Source organism: Sus scrofa, chromosome 10 (genome assembly GCF_000003025.6).
Source record: "Sus scrofa isolate TJ Tabasco breed Duroc chromosome 10, Sscrofa11.1, whole genome shotgun sequence".
In the NCBI taxonomy this organism is placed as follows: domain Eukaryota; kingdom Metazoa; phylum Chordata; class Mammalia; order Artiodactyla; family Suidae; genus Sus; species Sus scrofa.
Genome location: NC_010452.4, coordinates 10,773,325 through 10,786,021, shown reverse-complemented (window position 1 = coordinate 10,786,021; position 12,697 = coordinate 10,773,325). Strand labels below are relative to the sequence as shown.

General features: G+C 45.3%; 1 long non-coding RNA gene across 1 annotated transcript in view; it reads right to left on the bottom strand.

Moving 5' to 3' along the window:
* The window catches only part of LOC110255633, a 139,135-nt gene that overhangs the window by 14,092 nt on the left and 112,346 nt on the right, over nt 1–12,697 (bottom strand). The window contains exon 2 of the long non-coding RNA XR_002336203.1: nt 9,919–10,069. This is a non-coding gene — a long non-coding RNA (uncharacterized LOC110255633). The remainder of the gene's footprint in view (nt 1–9,918; nt 10,070–12,697) is intronic.

The following is a 12,697-nucleotide window of genomic DNA, read 5'->3' as shown; positions in this document are numbered from 1 at the left end:
CTTTGCATCATCTCCTCCTGTGGGGTCGGTGTCTGTGACCGGCAGAGTAGGACAGAGGTGAGAGTGTGTGCCCTTCTGAGGTTAGATTCTAAATGAACCTCCGATGTCTACTTAGAGTCTCTGTCTCTCTGTCGTTATCTCTGTCTCTCCTCGCATTTGCTCTGCCTCTGTCTCTGTATCTCTCTCTCAACACCTGCTCTGCAGAAGAGAGAGGCCATGTCATGAGTGGTTCCGTGGACGAGCCCACATTACAAAGAGCTGAAGTCTTTGGACAACAGTCCACAGAGAACCGAGGCCTTCTGCCAGGGGCCACCTGAGTGAGCAGGGAAGCAAATCCTTTAACCCAGGTTGAGCCTTCCGATGCCTGGATCCGAGACCAACATCTTGACTGCAGACTTGCAAGAGGCCCTAAGCCAGAAACACCTCATTTTGCTGTTCCCGGATTCTTGTCCTTCAGCAACTGTGTAAAATATTAAATGTTTGGTTTTTAAGTCACTAAGTTTTGGGGCACTTCCTTATGAGGCAACAGATACTGAACACAGCCGCTGACCCGTGCTTGCCTGCACCTGCAGCATCTTCCACTGTCCTCCCGGCAGCAGGTCCTAAGTGCAGCCTCGCCCTGCGACTCCAGCTCCCTGAGCTGGTTACTGGTTTCTCTGGCGGCCAGCTGATCAGGGGTGTGAAACCCCTCTCCCGTCACCCACGGGGGCAGAGGGCACTGCAATCAGAGGCTCCATGGTGCTATTCTGAGGTTGGAGCGGCAGCTTTGACAGGCAGGTCCCTGTTCTGTTCCACCTCTCGGTGCCTCTACCTGACATCATGCAGCCCCGTCTTCTCCTTAGACAACAAGGTTATCGGACACTGCCGTCAACCTAAATATTTGAAACTATTAGAAATGATGGCTAACTTATTTCTCCAGCTTTGGAAGTTACCCGTACACAAAGCCAATTGAGGAACTGATAAAGAATTCCTATGGGCCCTTCCCCAGTCTGAAGCTCAGGGCATGAGATGCAGGAATCTGAATTCTTCATGACTTCTTCTTGTGGGTCTGATAGGGTGGCCTCTGGAGCTCACCTAGGAGGCACCGTGGCAGTCGTTTCTCTGTGCTGTCTTGTTTCTCCAACCTCAACGGGGGGACTACTTTCTGCCTTTTGTATTTGGTCAAAGCACCAGGACACTGCTGGACATTCAGTGAGCTTTCAGCAAAGCAACTTGCAACAGGAACCATCATTCAAATGGATATTGACTGCAGGGTTATTTACGTTCTGCCCAAGGGACCATGGCTATAACAGGAGTGCATGGAGCAGCTCCTGCTCTTAAGGAACTGGCTGCATCTGCAGGGAAGCAAGAGAAAGGCACAGCAGACAGGACGCCGAATCCCTGCTATGTGAAAGGGTACGGGCTACGTCCTGTTTTTAGAAGCTTTAAAAAGACTAATGGAGGCAGAAAATCTTCAAGCAGAAGCAAATCTGGAGAAAACGGGAAGACAAGAGCCCTGAAGCGAGTGCCCTTTGCTTTAGTGGCCAAGCATCTTAGAGCCAGTGCATCATTTCACTGGACTTGAGTTTACGGTTGTGTGGAGTCAGCTGCTAGCAGTAATCGTGCTGTTGGCATCACGCTTTCCAACCTCCCTGCAGAGTCCCGAAGGGGGGGTAGCGAAAGGGGGACAGGAGATCAGGTATGGCACGTTTTGCATCTCAGGTTTTATCTGTGCAATAGATGAGCATTTCATGAAAGTCTTTTTCCTTTTTTTTTCTTTTTTTTTTTTTTGCTATTTCTTGGGCCGCTCCTGCGGCACATGGAGGTTCCCAGGCTAGGGGTCTAATTGGAGCTGTAGCCACCGGCCTACACCAGAACCACAGCAACGTGGGATCCGAGCTGCGTCTGCAACCTACACCACAGCTCACGGCAACGCCGGATCGTTAACCCACTGAGCAAGGGCAGGGACCGAACCCGCAACCTCATGGTTCCTAGTCGGATTCGCTAACCACTGCGCCATGACGGGAACTCCTTTTTTCCTTTTTTTTTTTTTTTTTTTTTTTTTTTGCTCATGAAAGTCTTTTTAAAAAATGTTTTTATTATAGTTGATTTACAACGTTCCTTCAAATTCTGCTGTATAACAAATTGACCCAGCCATACATACACATACATTCTTTCTTTTTTTTCATACTATCTTCCATCATGTTCTAACCCGAGACCAGACACAGTTCCCTGTGCTCTACGGTAGGACCCCATGACTTATCTATTCTAAAGGTAATGGTTTTGTGTGATCAAATGTTCTCCTGCTGGAGCAATAATAGCAAGGAGGTTTGAAAACCTTGGACTTGACTCCTAAGGGGCCTCTAGAAGACATCGAATGGAAGGTAGTTGGGAGAATGAAGGCTTGAAGATGGAGAAGATGGGGTTTTAAACCTCTGTCTCTAACTTCTTCTCATAGGCCACGGGCTCCCTTGGCTTTGTTAATTAATCCCTCCCAAAGCAAAGAGTGTTAACGCATAAGGGTAACCTTAACGGGCTTAGAGTCAGCCCTCCAGTTATCTGGTCATTTTATGTGACACTTCTTTCCAAATGGATAGATATTACCAAATGCTGTACCTTAAAGCATAGACCAGTGGTGTCCATTTGGACAGGCACCTGCCACATGTAGCTATTTACATTTAAATTAATTAGAACGAAATCACTAGTTAATTATTAATTCATTTGCAATTTATTTCCCCAATTGCCCGAAGCGCATTTCAAGGACTCAGTAGCCAGGTGTGGCTAGCAGCTACCTGCTGGGGCGTCATGGATCTAGAATATTTTCATCACCCACAGACTGTTTTATTGGCTAGCACGGAAATGAGAAATAAGCCAAGAAAGCAGGCACAGTTACCCTCTAGCTGAGTCCTGAGTCAGTTCTCTTTCTTGGACAAAACTGACTCCCTCCCTGAAGAAAATCAACACAGGATGACACCCTCTCCAAGGCTGCGTGTGTTATTTATTTATTTCAGTGGCAGCCAGAAGGACCAAGACTCTTCAGCTGTCCAGCGTACGAGGCTAAAAGCCAAGCCGAGGAGCATTGGGAAATCTGTGCTTCGTAAGAAACAAAATGGAGCGCAGATCACGCCGTGAAGGCGGGATGTTTCATGGGAGCACGAGGGTGAGGCAGCGCTGGAAGGAGCCTACAGCCCAGGCACGCACCAGCCCCACACCCGACGGCCACGGGTCGTCTGCCCCAGCGCAGCTGCCTGTCAGATGCGGCGGGTCTGGAAGAGACACCATCTCCTTAGACTGGAATCTAAGGGGCATCCATCCATAACCACCTTATTTCCTGCTTTGCAATTTCACATTGAATCCGGATTCTTTTTCTTTTCTTCTTCATTTTAAAAGTTTTATTAAAGTCGAGTTGATTTACAACGTTGTCATCATTTCCACTGTCCAACAAAGTGATTCCGTGAGATGTGCACACGCATCCGTTCTCTTTCAGATTCTTTACACACCTGGATTATCACAGAATGTCGGGTAGAGTCCCCTGTGCTTTACAGCAGGTCCCTAAGGGCCAGCCATTCCACACACCTCCATGTGCACAGGCCAGTCCCAGACCTCCAGTCCACATCCCCTCTGCCTGTTCCCTTTGGTAACTGTAAGCTTGTTTTTGAAGTCTGTGAGTCTGTTTCTGTCTTGCAAATGAGTTCATTTGTATCCTTTTTTTTAGATTCAGCATATAAGGGATATCAGGTGATGTTTGTCTTCCACTGCCGATTAACTTCATTTAGAATGATAATTTCCAGATCCATCCTTGTTGCTGCAAATGGCATCATTTCATTCTTTGTTATGGCTGAGTAATATTCCACTGCATATATGGACCACATTTTCTTTATCCAGTCCTCTGTGGATGGACATTTAGGTGGCTTCAATGCCTTGGCTATTACAAATAGTGCTGCAATGAACACATGGGTACGTGTATCTTTTTGAATCATGGTTTCTTGATGTATGTAACTAAATAGTCTACAAATTTTAGTGATTATTACACATCCAGAAATATCCCCAGCACCGCACAATCCATCATTACCTTGAGCCATCCTTCCAATAGTTTGATCAGGACTAGATACAGTAGCGTACGATCAGAGTTCTACCATCTGAACCAGGGTGTGGGGTTAGATCACCTGGTGAGACCATCTGCCCTCAAGACCAAAGTACTGCCTCTTCATCTTGAACTCTTTCAAACACACACATTTCTCTGGGAGGTGAGGAGAGAGAGGGGTAAACCACATTTTTTCTTTTCTTTTTAAGCATATTTTTCCCAGTTTTATTGAGATGTAATTGAAAGGCGGCACTGTGTACATTTAATGTGTTCAGTGTCATGATTTTGATGTACATTGCTGAATGATTACACAGTGAGTTAACATCTATTATTTCATATAAATATTTTTAAAAAAGAAAAAGTTTTCCATGACACAGCAGGTTAAGGATCTGGAGGTGTCAAGGCTGCGGTGGGGTTCGACCCCTGGCTGGGGACATTTCACGTGCCATGGGGGTGGCCAAAAAACAAATAACCTGAAGTTTGGATCTTAGAGCTGTCCTTAGATATCAAATAAGGAATTTTGCCAGAAATACAAGGCATAGGCCAAAAAAAAAAAAAAAAAAATCATTTCCACACCAGAAATGGCTTATTTGGTGTTTTGCTTCTCCGAAATTGATGGACTATCACATTAGCATGAACGGATACTTGTCCGTTGAAGGACAGTTTTCCATGGATTTTTTGTGTCCCTCCATCTCCTTTGTGTAAGGCAATGACTACTTCCCACCCCCCCCACCTCAGACCATGTTTTCAAGGATGTTTATTAACCGTCTTGGAAGGTAGAAATGGTATCTGCTTCCAGCACGAAGAGCGGACTGGTTCACAGCCTTGTGCTAAAGGCATAGCGTGTCTCTCTGGAATAAAGAACGAGTGTGCTTCCTGCCCATTATAAAAGGTTCAGGTCCGTGAACTCAGGGCTCCTCACCCGTAGTGCATCCCCATCTGAGTCTGCACATCATCGGGTCTTCTCAGCATCACCCTGGAGAAATTGTGCTTGAGGAAACAGCACGAAAATGCTCATACCTTGGCAACTGCGGTTGCTGTGATTAATAAACTATCCTTTGTCTCTGACCCAGGAATCTCACGAATTCTAGCTAGCATCATTCATAAAACTGTGGCAGGCTACCGTGTTAGCATGCAAGTAGTATAAAAGGAAAAGTCTCCAAAAGGACCCTATTATTCATTGTAAACTGCGCATAAAATGGGCCCTACTGGGCATACAGCATCTATTTGACAATTATTAATGATAAAGTGAGTTAAGGAAGAGACGGCTCATTGGGTTGAGACACCTGGCACTGATCCAGTTCTACTCTAGATTAAGGAATGGCAACCTCGAGCCCACGAGTCAGATCCAGACTGAGGCCAATATCTATGCTGTTGGGCTAAGAGAGCTTTTTATATTTTTAAAAGATTTTAAAGATAAACAAATAATATGTGACAAGGACCACACATGGTTTGCAAAGCCTGAATTACTTACCATCTGGACCTTTACAAAGGAGAAAAATGTGTGTCAAGCCCACTTTACATACCTATAGCCTTTCCTTGGATGTCATAGAAGCAGAGCCAGAAAAAAAATACACCCCTTCTGCAATTTTCAGAAAATGTGTCTTGTAGTTCTAGCCTGTCTCTGAGCAAAGGTAAGCTTGTTTCCTTCCTGGTCAAGACTAATGCTCAGGAGTTGATGTATGATAATCCACAAGACCCAGCAAAGTATGGCGAAGGGGACTGTGAGATTGGGTTTAGGGTCTGATACTCGCCCAGATTCAGGGCAAAGAGCACCTCCCAACTGGACAGGTGTGTCTGCACACTTGGGGCACTTCCTTTGAGAGAGGTGGGCTGGAACATGGAACGTGAAGTCTGGCTTAGAACCCTACTTGGCACGTGGCAAAAAAGTGTCATTGACATACAAAGGCCGCTGATGTCTTGACTTGTGCCCTCAACGGTGAACCCCCCTCCTGGCCCCTGGCCCCTGAAATCCGGAATGTGAGAGACAGGCAAGGACCAGAGTTTCATCCATACTGTGATTATGATCTAGGCTTCGATGGCCTTTCCACCTCAGAAATGACCCTCAAAAGCACTTAGCAGGAATACCTGAAAGGAAGCATGCATATTTAAGTGAACGGGGTCGGTTAAGGGTTTTCCTTCATGGCTGTGAGAGGTCTGGATGACCCTTGCCAAATCCCAAAACAGTTTAAAAACTCTGCTTCGTTTAATTTCCCCATCTCACCCCACGTGGGAAAGAATGGGCTCTGCTCTATTCCCCGTTCCTGGGTTTCGGTACCTGTCCTACCCTAGGCATGGATGTCACTGACATTCCAATATCTAAAAGTCACCCATTCCTTCTTCGCGTCCGCAGCTCTTCCGTCTCTCCAGAGTAAGTTGGGGCTCCCTGTTTTCTGTTTCTATCATGGGCTCTGTTCTCCCTGCACGATCCTCCCTACCTTACAACACGCGTAATATTCCTGCTCCCCACTGAACCCCATGGCCGCAGGAACAAAGACGGCTTGTCTACTATTGCGCCCCCAGCATGCAGCACGGTGCTTGGCACCGTGGAAGAACCCAGACCATTGGGAATGAACAACAGGAAAGGCATTCATGCTCCCACTTTATGGATGGAGAGAAGGAGAAGAACATGGCTCAGAAGGATGAAAAACAAGCCCAAGTACGAAAAGGCGTGACAAACCTGGCTTCAGATTCTGGTCTTTTGAAAAGAGTGAACCTGCATCTGCTTTTCCTTATCTGGTCCTGCTACACTTGGCCGCAGGTAGGTCCAAGTTACTTCTCTCCATCCGCATTGCGATCCTCCAGCCTCGGAGATCTCAAGCCTTGTAGGGATTGCTTAAGCAATGAGTAAATGCAAGTTTTATCTTTAAAATATCATCGTTCGCACAGAAGAAATATATCCTTTCATTTAGGAAGAGAGTTATGTTGGTGTAGTTCAGAATGAGCCCATTCTGGCTCTGTCCCATCATCCGTGTTTGGGAGGGACCGGGACTTTGAGAAATGCTAGGGAAGAATCTGGGCTTGACAGCTGGATGACACTTCTCCAGATTCATAGGTCCAGAGCATGTGGGAGTTTAACGGTCCCATAAATACTAGGTGCTGTCTCTCCTCTGCTCAGAAGGCTCCTGAATCCATTCATCTCAGGGCTGTGCTGCCTTCTTCAGCACAAGGCCAGTTCCTCTAGGGATGTTTTATGGTGCATTTAAGTTCCCACGCACATGCACAGGCCAAGGGTGGGGGAAGGGAAGCGAGCAAAAGAGCAGCCTGTGACTGGCGTTCCCAACGCCCACATACACTCCTCCACGTCACCCGAGCCCTCCTCCTCTCGTGGCCTGAGTTGCTCCCAAAGTGTGATAGGTGCCAAAAAACTTGCATTAACTCTTTCATGTCGGAAGGATGAGCAAGTGCTCAGATCAGATACTCAGGGAGATACGAGTGACAATTTTTTGACTGCCATGCACCTCCCTGGAGAGGGAGATGGCTTCAGATTTCCTCCTGGCAAGACATACAGAGCTGGCACAAGTGACCCAGATGGAGAGGCATCTCAGAGACTAGCATGGAAACTTCTACAAATGAGGACTTGACCATATTTGGTGAGACAAATAGATGAAGAGGACACACGCATGACACTCTAGGACAAGCTAGCAAACTCTTCCATGGCACCAGGTCCCCAAACCCCTCGGTGCCAGACAACAGCTTCAAGAGTAGCCCTCCAGAGCTCCTTGTGGCCAGAATCCAAGAGCCTTCTGGAAGATCTCATATAAATTTTGGATTTCAAAGCCATGAGGGCGAGTGAGAAATTCTCACTACAACCTAATAGTGCTTTCACCCAGACTGCCTGAAATAGGGCCACATCTGCTTCAGACACACACAAACACAAATAGTCCTTGAAATATAATCACGTTGCTGCGTACAGAAATGGTGAGAGTGCTTTGCAGATAAGGATGAAACGACACTTACCTCTTTTTAATGGACGCATCATCCTTTTACCAATCTGTCTACATCTTCCCATTTGTAGCATTAGGTGAACTTGAAAAGAAAATATTGGGGCTGCCTTTGTGGATTAAGAACCCAACTAGTGTCTCTGAGGCTGTGGGTGTGGTCCCTGGCCCCACTCGGTGGGTTAAGGGTCCGGCGTTGCTGCAAGCTGCTGTATAGGTCCCAGATGCAGCTGAGATCAGTGTGGTTCTGCTCAGCCATTGGTCGGTGTCGTAGTGGGCCCTTTCCCCCAAGAAAGCAAGCTTACATTCTGAAGACTCTAAGTCTGAAATTAAGGGGTTAGCAGGGCCACACTCCCTTTGAAGGCACTAGGAAAGAATCTTTCTATATCTTTTCCTAGCTTTTGATGGTTGCTGGCTGGTGGTTAGTGGTCCTTGGCTTATGGCTGTATCATTCTAGTCTTTGCTTTCATTATAAGGGGCCTTCATCCTTGCATGTCTCCTCGTGTCTTGGTGTCTAAATCGCCACCTACGCCACAGCCACAGCAATGTGGGATCTGAGCACGTCTGCAACATACACCACACACAGCTCACAGCAACTCAGGATGTCCTACCCACTGAGCAAGGCCAGGGATCCAAGTGGCATCCCCATGGATACTAGTCAGATTGGTTTCTGCTGAGCCACAAAGGGAATTTCCCCTCTCTTTACTTTCATAAAGACACCAGTCAGTGGATTGAAGGCCCATCTCATTCAGAACGACCTCCTCTTTGCTTGATTACATCAGGAAAAGCCTTATTTCTAAATAAGGTCGCGTTCCCAAGTACCACCGATTAGGACTTAAACATATCTTCGACTCACTCTACCCAGAAACACAGGCCATGACTGAATCCCTTCCATGAGATCGATGGAAAATGTAGGCTGCCACGACGCTTTGTGCAATCAAAGAATATCTGTGGATAATGGAGAAAATGCCCCCCGGGGACATGATGGCTCCCTCCCTTGCTCATTCAGATCTCTGTTCCAAAGTCAGCAGATCCAGATCAGGGAGGCTTTGCTGACCACCACATGGAATGCAGCAGACAAAGAAGGTTTTTTTTATTTATTTTAAAATTTTATTTATTTCATCTTTTTGTCTTTTCTAGGGCTGTACCCGAGGCATATGGAGGATACCAGGCTAGGGGCCGAATCGGAGCTGTAGCAGCTCATGGCAATGCCGGATCCTCAACCCACTGAGCAAGGCCAGGGATCGAACCCACCACCTCATGGTTCCCAGTCAGATTTGTTAACCACCGAGCCACGACGGGAACACCAAGAAGTTTTTTTTAAAATGCATTTAGGAGGTCCCATGAGGACATGGGTTCGATCCCTGGCCTCGTTCAGTGGGTTAAGGATCCAGAACTGCCATGAGCTGTGGTATAGGTCATAGATTCAGCTCAGATCTGGCATTGCTGTGGCTGTGGCATAGGCTGGAAGCTGCAGCTCCAGTTCAACCCCTAGCCTGGGAACTTCCATATGCCAAGTCCACAGCCCTTAAAAAAACACAACAACAACAAAAGGCATTTTTTTTTTAAATCCACAATGGGTTCCTATGACTAACTTGTCTCTGCCTCGCATCTTTTTCTCCCATTGACCAGTGACAGAAGGGAACGGCCTAGTGATAGTTTTATCGGTAGTAAGCTCATTTTATGTTACTTATTTTCAGTCAGAAATAAATCATTCTTTGGTTTTGGAGAACTATTAAATATACTTACTTACTTAAGGAAAACCATGATAGTCATACCTTACATGAAAATTGTTAGTGGATATCTAGTGATTTTAGCACTTGGGAATAATTCTCAATCCAAAGTAATTAAAAAATACTCAAATACTAAGCAATGATAGAAATAGCCAGGGCCAAAGATAAGAAAATCACTCACCACAAAATATAATTGGTCGTTGCATTGATCAAATGGGTCAGTTCATTGAATTTGGGGATCCCCTGGTAGTTTAGTGGTTAGGATTCAGCATTTTCACCTCTGTGGCCTGGGTTCAATCTCTGGTCTTCTGGGAGCTGAGATCACACACCCACTGTGGCAAAAAAAAAAAAAAAAAAAAATTAACAACAACAACAAAAACCATGTTGCTTCATCTCTGTAAATGATCAAATCGTGTTAGTGAGAACACTGATGATACTGGTAAACGACCAGGGAGGAAAAAGAAGCGATAAGGAGAAAAGTGGAAAAGGGTAATAACAAGGAAATAGATCTCTAAATAGCCGAAATGACAGCAAAGATAACGGCGGAGATTAGAAATGAGTGAGGTTAATGAAAAATAAAGATGAACACTAAAGTGCGTCCAGAAAGAAGCACTGTCTCAGAAATTACTTAGTGCAAGGAAAAAAAAGAAAAGAAAAAGAAAAACAACTCTTATGCTGATTTCTATTAAGGAAATCAAGCTCAGAGAACACATTGGGACTTCACAGAAACTACAGTCCTTAGACAAATACTAGCTCCATAGCTCTCTCTCCATGAGTTTGTTGGATCAGATCCTTCTCAACACAGCTGCTTAGTCCTTCTTGCTCTGAAGCTTCGGTCCCTAAATCCGTGACGTTCAACTCAAGTGTTCAACCCTGAGCAACTCTATTTCTAAGCATCTCCTTTCAGTTTCTGGGACTGAAGTCTCACTGGCTTGGGCTGTGCCCTGTCCAGCGCTGCAGGGCAACGGGAGGTCCTGGAAGAGGGACAACCTGGGATAACAAAACACAAGAGTCTTTTACATCTAGAAAGGGGGGACCAGGAGGCACTGGGTTCTGCAGAACAAAGGCGCTGGGCTTTAGCCCACATGGGTTTTATTAAGGAAGGTGCGGTAAGTAGATTCGTGAGCAGGAGCAGGTGTAGGCAACGACAAAGCCACCTCTTGGTGACTAACAAAGGAAACTATTAGCACGGGTGCATCCCTTTAGGGCACAGGGCAGCTGGTACAGAATAGCATGGTTTATGCCGAACTCCCTTATCTGGTCTTTGAAGGAGACCCTGTCCTTTAGAACTCGGCATCAGCAGATATTGGCCTTCTAAAGAGGTCAGCAGTTCAGGGGTCTCCAACAAGACTGGGTGTTGGAGGACCCTTGGTCCCTCAGCCAAGGTGGCTGCATTGAGGGTGGGTTGTGTGCGGTTGTGCTTAGGTTGCCCTTCCTGGGCTGTGAGTGAAGAAGATCTTTCCGGAAGGACCTGTGTGTGGTCAATGTAATTGATGCTTCCAGTATAAAACCCAAGCAGAGGCGCCAGTGAGCCTCCAAGTCCGCCATTCTTTGGCTTGGCCTTATTTCTGCTCATCCTCTGTGCTTTCCCCCGGTGAGGTCCAGTCCCAGGAATCCACGTCACGTGACTCCCAGCTGTGCCTCTCCTCAAGTTTATCTCCAATTCCTCCTTTGTAAATTGTCGGGCCGCAGCGACTTTCTAGCTTCTGTAGCATTTTTGTAATATATAATCACACCATCGACTTAGCTGTAATCTCTTATTGATACATATTATATTTCACAGGCTACACTGTTACTGATAACAATGTGTACATGTCAGGATGTCAATGCACATTGACTAAGAGTGCGAAGGTGTCCGTTGAAGCCCTTTGTATCTCAATTGCTGTTAACGGCACTATCCTTTCTGCCTGGAAATGCGCCAATTAAAAAAAACAGGAGAGTGGTTTGCAAACATTTTGTGAAGGAAAACTATAAGCTTTACCTATTTTAACATTCCTAAGAGCACCACCATATTCCAATGATGCTACACAGAAGCCATAAACGGTACATGAGGATTGTCCATGAGGCATTCCTGTGATTGATGCTACGTTATCCCTGAGTGAAATTAACAATAGCCAATAAAGCGAAATTGTTGTAGTTGTTGCATGTACACGGTAAACTCAATATAGGTTTAAATTTTTTCTATATAATTCTATTTGGATTTATTTTGCATTCTTGATTTTTTTTTTCTTTTGGCCAAAGAGAAAGAGCAAATACAAAAAGTTGATGCTAACATTAACGATCTCTAAAAAGAGAAATCAGCGCCTTCTGGGAAAATAGCAAGCATGGGGAAATACTGCTGAAGAAGTACAGTACAGGCTCATTTACGTCATGTAGATTCAACTTACAAAACAACTGGTTTTGATTCAACCGTCAAAAACAATGATGAAAATCATTACAAAATAAAAATTTCTAGAGCCATAAAATTATTTTACAGTCCTTAGTGGTTCATTCTAGCAGTTCCACACACACAGGTCCTAACGGACAGGCCAGAAGCCATCCATGCCTTGGGCTTGCAGTAGACATTTTAGCTCTATTTGAGGCTCAGCGAACATCTGATTAAGTAAAAAGTTTAGATTCAACATTAATTACCAGATGTGAAGGCAAATAAAAAGTGCCAATTTCCTATTGTCTTGTCCAGCATAGAGCTGATTTATGCCTAGTCCGCTATGAAAAGCTTAGAGCAGGCTCTAAAACTGTGGGTAAATAAAAGGTAAATACCTACAGCTGATTGTATTATGTGACTATTCAGAAGGCAGGTTTTATTATTTCTGCTTAACTAAAAGTTCAAAAACATTAAAAGCAAATCAAACATTCAAAAATTATGAGCCTGGAAGGAAACAGTGACTCTATCGTGACAAAATCGCATCCAAAGTTAGGCTTTTTATTGAGCATTTTGACAATGCTGGTGGTAACATTTG